This window comes from Oculina patagonica, chromosome 4, assembly GCF_052425735.1.
Source record: "Oculina patagonica isolate OP01 chromosome 4, crgOcupat, whole genome shotgun sequence".
NCBI classification, from domain to species: Eukaryota; Metazoa; Cnidaria; class Anthozoa; order Scleractinia; family Oculinidae; genus Oculina; species Oculina patagonica.
The window spans coordinates 49,855,196-49,866,550 of NC_135761.1; the positions used below are offsets into that span (position 1 = coordinate 49,855,196).

The following is an 11,355-nucleotide window of genomic DNA, read 5'->3' on the forward strand; positions in this document are numbered from 1 at the left end:
TTCATAGTTTCAACGACAGATCTTGCTTTGTTTTCTACCACAATTTCCAACCCCGCCCTATATAGGGTAGGGCGAAATAAGGGACTGGACGTTTACTTATAATTGTTAGAAATCCTTTCAGGTAAGATAGTATTCCCGTCATCGCGCTATCGTTGAAAGTCAGAACTTTAGCAAACTGGTCACCGCCTTGTGATGACTAGTAATAACAAAAATTTTACTAAAACTTACCAGTTATATTCACTCACCTACGTCATTCTCTTTGTAATTGCAGTTAAAAGTGGCACACCAACAAATAAAGAGCTGGAAAGGTTGTCTCACCTGCTTGGTGATGATTGGATATCGCTCGTGCGTAATTTGTTTAATGAGGATGAATCTAACGCAAAGATTAACAAATTTGGTTCAGAAAATCGAAAATTAGAAGAAAAGGCTTATCAGATGCTGTTGCACTGGAAACAGAGTAATGGCTCAGGCGCAACCTACGAAGTTTTATACCAGGCATTATCTGAGATTCGTAAAGATTTGGCAGAGAAATTTTGCTTGTACGTTAAGGAGTTTTTGTAAATTCGGTTTCGATTATAGAAAGCGATTTTTGCATCCACTGAATTATCAACGCGGTGTATATAAAAATTCTCTCATGGCAACATCATTAAATGTAGGTAACCCTTTGTCCAAATTAATCCTTTAAGTGAAATAAACAAAGGCTATCTGGCTGGGAAAATGGGCAAATAATAATAATAGGCCCCTAATGGTTTAATTAATAGCCTGCGTTGCAGACAAACTAAACCGGGTTTAGTTTGTCTGCAACGCAGGCTAATGGTTTCATGGCCAGGTGAAAATACATGGGCTACACTTTTCTAACGATGAGATAGGAAATAACGAGCTTAATTTCAATCAAAAGATTCGAAAACTATAAACTGAACTAAAATGTGGAGTTCAAGAGACCTGACAATATTCGGAAAAGCAACGATTCTAAAAAACTTGGGTTTATCACAATAAGTCTACCCGGCTTCAAATCTTATCGTCCCTCTGGCCGGGAACTGTGGATTTAGTAAAAGCAAAATCGTTTAGATTTCTTTGGAGAAATAAAAAGGATAAAATAAAAAGATCTGGCCTTTATTAAGAACCGGGTACGGGAGGAATACGCATGACCGATAACATTTTGTTCAAAGCCCTCAAATTTGCAGGAATCCCTAGACTTAGGAACTATGTTTAGAGAAAGTGGTACACTATTCCAAACTATTTCTTTAAGATGGGTGGCCTGTAGCCTGAATACAGCCGCCTCTCATTCTCTCGTACTAGCAGAACCGTTATTAAGTACCCCCCCCCCCCCCACACACACACACACACACACACCCCTTCCACTAAGATAATCGGCGAGACTGACGTTTAAGGGGACTGAGGGCGACTTAGCTAGCCCGACGAGTTATACGAAGCCAAGAAACCACGTATACGTTTTTAAAAAACATCGGGAAGGACATTTAGAATATTTACGGACTCCGTGTGCAGGGCTGTAACTAGCAAATGATTTTAACGCAAAATTCAAAATAAAATACGTTTAGTTGGAAAAATAATCCCTAGTTGAACAAGAGTGTTTCTTTTAAGACGTACCTAATGAAAAATGTTTATAAAAGAGTTTCAGAGCTCATAGTTCTCCAAATTTTCTGGAGGGCATGCCCCCCCCCCCCCCCCCCCCCGCCCTCCTAAAAAGAGACTCTTCTTTCATTTTTAACTATATATGTGCCCTCAGTGTAGGATTCGTACCTTTGCTCAAACTGATTAAAACTTCAGGAAAGCCAGAATTACTGTTTGAGGTAGGATTCAGTCTAACTTGTGTTTTTATTAGGCACAGAATCTACAATAAAGTTTACTTAAAACCGTGCAAGAAGAAAATATTACGTGCTGTTAGGGTGGTCAGTGATCATAACAAAACTTAAGAATACTGCTATTTCTGACCTTCTCTTGGAGGTTTGGCTTGCCTTAGGGCGCCGTAAAGAGAGATGAAGTCGAACCCTTCCACAAGCACATAAACTCAATCAATTCCCACATTCAGTTCACTTTTGAAAGGGGGGTCGACTTCCACAGGCAACCCAATGATTGTCTTTCTTGACACAATAGTACTCCCCGATGGCCCGGTAGAAGTTGACGATTTCGAGAGCAGAACTCCAACCAACAAGTACAATTTATTCAAACTGACTTAAACGAGTGTTACAAGCATACATTAAGTCGATTACATAATGAGACTCACATTCCACACACATTCCACACGCACGCGTTTACACGCTCATTCTACATCCCTCTTTGCAAAAATAAGTACATTGTAGCAAAACTAGTGAAAGCGAAGTATCAAGCACAAAAATTCAGAAATCAAAACAGTCAAAACAATGTCAGTAACAATTCAAGTCTGGGCAAGCTCGTAGACAGTAAACTCGTAGACAAAGTCTCAAGTCAAGTTACAAAGTCCTGGAACTTTGGATTTGGCCTTGATACCCTTCCTGATCTTGTAACGTAACCTTCTGGACCACGAGCAGACACCTGGGGTCTGACAGGTGCATTCGCCGAAGACTGCTGTGGGACTGCAGATTTTGCGGGCGTCTTGGGTGTTGTTGGAGACGCAACAGGTGGAGAAGGAATTACATTATGGTCGGATGGTACAACAGGCGAGGAAGGAGGAGGTACATCCGGGTCTGTCGCTGGTTCCGGAACAGACAGGAGATGTCTTCGGTTTCGGCGGTACTCCTTTCCGTCGGCTTGTACGATGTATGACCGTGGTTGTGCACTGGGCTGCTTAACGATGCCCAATTTCTGGTAACCTTTATCGGTCTGAAGTCGCACCACCTGCTGTGGACTGAGAGGTGGGAGAGGTTTGGCATGTTGATCAAAATAAGACTTCTGTTGTCGACGTTTCAGCTCCAAACGCGAGGAGACATCTCTGCTGATGAGTGTCTTGGGAGTGAGGAGCTTCTTAGCAACAGGAAGAACGCACCTGGTGCGCCTGGACATCAATCGCTGAGCAGGAGAACCTAGGATTTGATCTCTTGGAACGTTCCTGAGGTTAAGTAGGCCAAGCAGCGAGTCAGAGCCATCCTTCTTGCATTTTTCAAGCAGGTTCTTGGCTTGCTTAACAGAATTTTCAACTAGACCATTGGACTGTGGAAAATAGGGGCTACTGGTTACATGCTCGAAGCTCCATTCACTGGCGAATCTCTCAAATTCTCTGCTTGAAAATTGAGGACCATTATCTGTTAGCAGCCTGGTAGGAATGCCGTGGGCAGCGAAGTGTCGCTTCATTTTCTGGATCACGGTTTTGGACGACAAATCACTGATGGTATTCATTTCGAACCAACCAGAGTAGGAGTCAACGAGTATCAGGTACTGCAAACCATTCCAATCAAATATGTCGGCGCTTACAAAGGACCAAGGGAGGTCAGGGACCGGGTGCATTAGAAGTGGTTCTTTCTGCTGGTGGGGTTTAGCACTGTTGCAAGGCTGGCACGACGCTACGGCAGAATCAATGTCGAGCAGCATAGAAGGCCAATACACGACTTCCCTTGCTCTTCTCTTCGTAGCATCTATACCAGGATGTCCCTTGTGGAGTTGCTGAACGTATTCTCTGCGCAACGTTTCTGGAACTACCACTCTCAGGCCTTTCAAGATGATTCCATCGTCCACGATCAGCTCATCTCGTATTGGAAAGTAAGGTTGTACCTCTGGGGGTATACTCTTGGATTTTGCTGGCCAGCCATTAGTGATAAAATGAGCAACTTTCTGCATAACAGGATCTGCAAGAGTATGCCTCTGAAGTTCGGCCATGCGTGCAGGGGAGATTGACGTGAGGGACAGGATGTCCATCTGCTCATCAGCCTCAGCATCTGGCTTCTCATCAGTGTAGGCGCGTGACAATGTGTCTGCTACATAAAGCTCAGTTCCCTTCTTATAGACGAACTTCAAGTTGTACTTCTGAAGCAACAAAAGCATACGTTGTAGACGAGCAGGAGCTAAGTGAAGAGGCTTGTTTACGATTGCTGTAAGAGGCTTGTGATCTGTCTCGATGATAGCTTGTCGACCATAGATGAAATCATGAAATTTCTTGCATGCAAATGTAGCTGCGAGAAGCTCCTTCTCGATTTGGGCATATCGTGTTTCAGCTTCCGTTAAGGCACGTGAAGCATAGGCCACAGGGCAACCATCTTGCAAGCATGCAGCACCAAGACCACTCTTTGAGGCATCGACAGACAGTGTGACAGACTTTGAGGGGTCGAAGTACCTCAGAACTGGTGGCTGAGAAATGTCTTCCTTCAGGGCTTCGAAAGCTCGTTGCTGTACTTGCTCCCAGCTCCAGTGTATGTCATTCCGCAGCAATTCGCGTAGTGGCGCGGTTTTCTCACTGAAGTTGCTAATGAACTTGTGAAGATAATTGGCCATGCCAAGAAATCGTCGGAGTGCCTCTGGGTCATTAGGAGTGGGCATCTCTCTAATAGCAGTAACTTTGGCTTCATCAGGCTTGAGACCACCCTTTGTGAACTGATGGCCAACGTAAGACACTTGATCATGTCGGAACTTGCATTTCTTAGAGAAGCTTATCGTGCTCTTTGTAGAATCTTCTTTAGGTTTACATCATGATCCGCTGTTCCCTCGCCCCATACTAACAGATCATCAACGATTATGGCACAGGGATATCCAGCAAACAGCTCTTCCATGGCACGCTGGAAGACCTCTGAGGCAGATGTGAGACCAAACGGCATGCGAAGAAAACGGTACCTTCCAAACGGGGTACTGAAAGTTGTGAGCAATGAAGATTCGTAATCAAGTTTGATTTGCCAGAAACCACTTCTCGCGTCAAGTGTTGAGAACACTGTGGCATTGGGCATGCGCGATGCAACATCTTCAACCGTTCTCATAGGATGGTGCGGTCTTTTAAGGGCTTTGTTGAGATCTCTCGGATCGATGCAGATGCGGATACTGCCGTCTTTCTTCTTTGCCGCTACCATTTGTGAGACCCATTCAGTCGGTTCGGACACAGGTACAATTGCTCTAATCTTAACCATCCTGTCAAGCTCTTTTTTCACACTCTCTTCCATTGCAAGGGGTATTCTGCGAGATGGTCTGACAACAGGAGTTGCATTGGGGTCAAGCCTCATCTTGTAAACTACAGGTAGATTGCCCAGATCGCCTTCAAATAAATCTTTGTAATCTTCAAGTATTGCTGCACGGAAGGCATCAGCAGCTTGAACTTCGTGGACCTCGCTGTGTAACTGAATAAGATTCAACCTCAGAGAGTCCGTAAGACCAAGCAATGGTGTTACTGGTTTGTCAATGACGTGAAATTCCAGGCTACGGGATATCGACCTCGTGTGAACCTCGAACTTCACAGTTCCCAGTGTAGCCAATGTGTCTCCGCCATAGGCAACTAATTGCACCGTTTTCGTGTGATCAATCTTCTCATTGCGGCAGATCCGTTTGAACAAATCAAGTGTGATGACATTGCATTTAGCGCCAGTGTCAATTTTGATTTCAACTTGTTTGCCATTAATTTCCATTGTGCAATAGATTTCACGCTTGTGCTCTGGAATTGTAGTTATCGCGTCGATAACAAATAAATCCTCATCTTGTGCGGTAGGAAGCTCAGAAGAAATTTCGTCAACAGGACGCCTGCGATTTGGCCGTTGAACATTTGAATCTCGATTGAACCGCTGACCACTGAGACCTCGACGCGTACTTGGATGCCCGCCAGGGCGTTTTTGAAAACAGACTTTTTCAAAATGGTTGAGCTTTCCACAATAAAGGCACTTCTTACCAAACGCTTGACAGGATTTCTGCTTAGGTGCATGGTTACCGCCACAGTTCCTGCAATTTTGGATGTCAGGTTTCAAATCTTTCTTCGGAAATTTTCCTCTTTTGCCAACGCCATGAACATCTTGCTTTGGATCGCTGACATTGCTCGAGAGTTCGCTGTTGTTTCTGTCGGATAACTCGTTGGCAATACCAATGTCGATAGCGCGGTCGAGTGTGAGATCTCTTTCTTTCAAAAGCTGCTTTCTGATGAGTGGAGAGGCGACACCACATACTATTTTATCACGAATAAGCTCATCCTTCAAAGAACCATACTCGCATGTGTTTGCTAAGATTCTTAGATCGGCCATAAAAGACTGAAATGGTTCACCCACTTTCTGTGCTCTTGTATTAAATTTATGTCGTTCCATGATCACGTTTCCACGAGGGTCGCAGATTTCGGCAAATTTTCTTTCCAGCACTGCGATACTTTCGCGAGATTCTGCTGCGATGCGAACGCTTTCATCCTCGTTTAGCACAGCGGGAGCGTAAACAAATGACTTTTCCTTCTCAATTGCTTCCCTTCCTGCTAGATTTAAGAAAATGTAGGCTTAAGTTTTGGCATCCTTTTCTCCGTGTGCGGCGGCGATAAATATTTCAACCTCCTGCTTGAAGTTTTTCCAGTTTAACGACACATTTCCCTCGAAGCTCAGCGGCTCGGGTTTTCGAAGTCCGTCTGCCATGTCGATGAAGCGAAACTTTTAACTGTTAATGTATCAGAGGAACCGGGCGATGCGGATTTTTACTTCTGAAACCATGACGATTTCGAGAGCAGAACTCCAACCAACAAGTACAATTTATTCAAACTGACTTAAACGAGTGTTACAAGCATACATTAAGTCGATTACATAATGAGACTCACATTCCACACACATTCCACACGCACGCGTTTACACGCTCATTCTACAGAAGTAAATATAAAGTGTTCCGAAAGGCAATGCACACAAACAAGTACCTTTTAGTCGATTCCCACAGCCCTGCACAGAGCAAAAGAGTGGTAGGCAGAACACTAATGGACCGGGCCAAGTGCGTACTATCACGCACCGAGCAGCGGCATAACGAAAAACAGCGCGAAAGCTAATGGGTATTCGTTCAAAAACCTATAAAGAAAATACAAAAGAAATTAATGTTTAATGAGTGTCTTTAATTTATATCTGATAAAGACACGGCTAAACTTTACGTCCAATTTTCTAGGCCAAAAAAACCTCAAATCTAAATATTAGTGCAAGAATGAGTTGATCTACATCAGAAGATTTTGAAGCCGTTCAATTAATTCGCAGTGCGTGTTTTATCAAGTCTAAAACACTCGGCTGCGCCTCGTGTTTAACTTGATAAACACTGCTTCTCATTTATTAAACATTACGTAAAATTCATCGAGAAGGCATGCGAGGAGAAAGAGGGAGACACGCGATCAGAAAAATCGGAAGATACAACTGCTTTTGCCTCAATCCCGTACGTCAAAGGCGTCGCCGAAAGAATTCGGCGTATCCTGGGTCGAGAAAATGTTAAAACCGCTTTTCGACCGGTCAAAACGCTTGGTGACGTGTTAAGAAAAACCTAAAGAGCGCCCACATTGGCGAAAGCAAGATACGGTAAACACCCGCATATGAGAACATAAGAACAGTGTAATTAACTACGGTAATAAACCAAAACAACCGCTATTACTAAAAATAAGTAACAAAAAAGTTCGGAAGTAAAAAGGAACAATCTGTTCGGTTAACTCGAACTCGGGATAACTCGAACAACCCCGCTAACTCGAACTGACTTCCATTTCCCTTGGACCCACTTTACAGTCATTTTTACTCGGTTAACTCGAAAACCCCGCTAACTCGAACTGTTTTTCGCTTCCCTTCAGAGTTCGAGTTACCGGGGTTCAACTGTGGTAAGAATATTTTACTTTTGCCATTCAAGTATCCAAGCCAACAAAAACTTATGTCAAAAGCGTCCTGCCTGAACAAAACAGCTTCAACCCACGATCGCTGGACTCTGTCAACTTTACTTCCTGCACTTTGCCAAGGTACTGCATGGTTTCCATTACATGAAATGATAACAAGTTATTGGACTTGTTGGACATAAATATCTTGCATCAGAATCCATACTCTCAGTGTAAACAAGCATTCGCTGCATTCAATGAAGTTGCAATCGACATATGGGATTGAAAACCGGACAACCACAGATGTGACAGCATTATTGGCTGTCTAGTATACTATTATGTTCTATATTAAGCTAAAGTACCAAAGTTTCTCGAGAAACGCTGTTTTGTGTTTAACAATATAAAAACATGGTCAAAAAACTGTGCTTCTAACTGATTTGCACTTTGTTGTTCATTCATTTCTATTTCATATCTTTGTTTTGTATTTTTTTAATTTTTGGCGCTTAACAGAAACACGTGATAAGGATAATGTAGTTTTCCCAAATCGAGGAGCAGTACGGGGCGGGAAGAGAGAGACCCTGGGAACGAGGTTGCAAAAACGTGTACTTGTAGCGTGGAACGGACTATTGTAGTTGACAGAATTTTAACCACAGTCCAAAATAATCTAAAATATGCGATTTTTGGTGTCGCCACGGAGACGGGAATCACTAATATGGAAAACCACATCAGAAAAAAAAACGGATGTTAGAGTATACGCTTACGACCGAACATTTCCGCCCTTCACTTAAGGTATCACGGAAGGAAAATTGGCGTTTTCGTTCCAAGTAAAATTGTGTGCAAACCATCAATGGAAACCCCAATAAAGTGTATATTTTCTGAAAGCTTATTAAATAAAGATTTTAATTTTGGATTTTGTTTTGATCAAATAGACCATAAAAAGCAACGTCAGCATTTTGTTTTCAATTGTGATGTTGCGCAACATTAGGTTTAATCAAGAACACATTTACATAAGAGCCTAAACTTTTATGTGGAATTTGATCTACATATATTGGTGTAAAAAACGGTGTCTCAGATTTTTCTTTTCTGGCTTCATTAATTTTTTATGAATTTTTAATCCAAAAGAAGCCCTAAAAACGCCAATTTAAAGTTTAAAAATTTATAAAAAATTAATGGAGCAAGAAAAGAAACATGTGAGACACCGTTTTTTAGGCCAATATATGTAGATCAAATTCCACAAAAAGTTTAGGCTCTCACGTAAATGTGTTCTCATATAAACCTAATCAATAATAATTGTGTAACATCATAATTGGAAACAAAATGCTGACGTTGCTTATTATGGTCTATATGAAGTCTATATGAAGTACAATCTTCTTTCAATAAGCTTTCAGAAAATATCTACTTAATTGGGGTTACCATTGATCGTTTTCACACAATTTCACTTGGAACGAAAACGGCAATTATCCTTCCGTTCATGTATGCAATAAAAAATCTTGCATGTCCACTTTGTATTGCATTTCTTTTATAGGCTGTGGCAAGGTAGTACACACAGATGCCCTTGCTATACCTAAATGCGTAGTATTTAATAGAAGCCTTAAAAAAGGAAGCGTTACGGATAATCTCGTTCCCAGATCTCGCGGGCGAAGCCGAAGGCGAGATCTGGTCAAATCCGATTTGTACCACGTGATTGCCTGTCAGGAATGTGGCAGGCGAGTCAATTGCGCATGCCATAGACAATTCTAAGAAAACGGCAATCAAATAAATAACCAATCCTCAACTATATGAATAACGAATGCTTTACCATTCTCGTCTTTCCTGGAATAATATCTAGCAGAGTATTTTACTAAGCAAAAGGCAATCATGAAGGCTTTAGGTCGGGTAAAAATATTTATTTGATTTAAAAAAATTGTTCATTCGGCGGTTACATGCAATGTCTGAGACATGTCTAGATTTTATGCAAATTTGATCCGGTCACGTAATCAAACGTAAATATTCTTACGGCAGATTCTCTGTTTTTAAACATCGTTATTCGTTTGAAATAGCTTTATAATGCTACAAAGAACTAAAACGAAATCTTCTTGTCTTTTGAGGCCGACTGTAAACAACGAAACGTCCCAAAAATGAATATATTATGATTGCGTGCATGATCTATAATTTGCATAAAATACAGACATTGAATTCCCTTCGGGGCCGCATCGCACGTTCAAATTTTAGCGCTGTGACAGCCATGCTTTGAAACAGCCAATCAAAAAAATTGAATTTTCTTACACGGACCCGGTTTCATTTGTAACCGCATCGAAAGCGATGCGGTTACGCAGACTCGTTCCCAGTCCCTACTTATTTGTTTCTAAAGGCGATAAAAAACTGAGGCGGAATAAGGCAAGGGTTGCGGGGCAGGCTGGGAAGGGCGAAGAAAAAGTAGGGACTGGGAGAAAATGTTTTCAAGATGGCTGACCAGGAAGTACCGAATTTTGCTCGAACAGCCGAAAGGCCATTCCACGAAGCATTTAAACAAAAGAAGTTACCTTGTCCGCACAGGCAATGTGCGAAAGGAAACTGTTTTTATTTTTCGGACGGTTTAGACCATTATTTTCGCACTATTCATGGCAGACCGTCCACTATGCGAGATGAAGTGGATGCACAAGGCATGTTGCGAGTGAAACATTCAGCAGAAACTCTAGCGTGGATCAAGAAGACATCTAAGATGGCTGTAAGATTTTACCGTTTCACTGTTTTAAGACATCGATTTATCATTAATGTTTGTAGTAATTTAATAAATATGCACGTTGAAATGCTTCCATCGTTTTTATTTTTGTTTTATTGTTGACCAGATATTTTCCATGACCCTTTTGTAACTCGTATCTATATTAAAGAATTACAATGTACACAAAAAATATTAACCTATACGATCATATTTTGTTGTGTAGAATGATCCTCGGATGTGTAAATTTTCTGTAAAGCATGTAATCATGTTAAACAGTGACAAGGTGATTATTGACTGAAAACTCAAAAATTATAGTCATATGCATGCTTAATAACAAAACTACTAAGATCTTAAAATTCTTTAACAGTGACTATTATTCCTACGATTTTTAAAAGCTGTCATCATTCTGTTTACATTTATTTTAATAAAATTTCTTTCATGTAAAATTTATTCTTGTGAAATTCCACATTTTGGGGGCAATGTCTTTTAACAGCCTTTAGTGCCTTTTCCTTCCTCTATACATGTTGATGTTATCCATAAGAAGAATAACTGGGGATGACTGGGGGAACTTGGAATCAATTATTGTTTGGAAGCCATCCAGCCTTTGATCTAGATATTTCATCCTTTATTGAAAGTAATGACATTTCTGCTGTTAAAAATTAATTGATAGTAATGTATACATGTACCTTGGCTTGAGGAACTTCATCTCATCATAGAATTAATAATAATGTGTTATTGTTCGACTATGTGTGATTTGTTGCTAATATTAGTGGTTTAAGGGAGGCGCAATGCACTTGACTCTGATTAAGCTGTTGCAGGGCTTGAGCCCTGGCTAAGCACTGTGCTGTTTTCTTTGCAAGGCACTTTACTTTCATGGTGACTGTCCTTAACAGTTGCATATTGGCTCCTGGCAAATGAAATGCTAGGAAGGGACCCGGGGTTATTTATGTAA

General features: G+C 41.4%; 2 protein-coding genes across 2 annotated transcripts in view; one reads left to right on the plus strand and one right to left on the minus strand.

The window, feature by feature from the left end:
• LOC144650412 (uncharacterized) overlaps positions 1-11,355 on the minus strand; it is a 264,303-nt gene that overhangs the window by 104,616 nt on the left and 148,332 nt on the right. The gene's annotated exons all lie outside the window — the stretch shown is intronic.
• Positions 1-11,355, plus strand: part of LOC144650452 (uncharacterized) — a 141,042-nt gene that overhangs the window by 60,678 nt on the left and 69,009 nt on the right. The window lies entirely within an intron of this gene.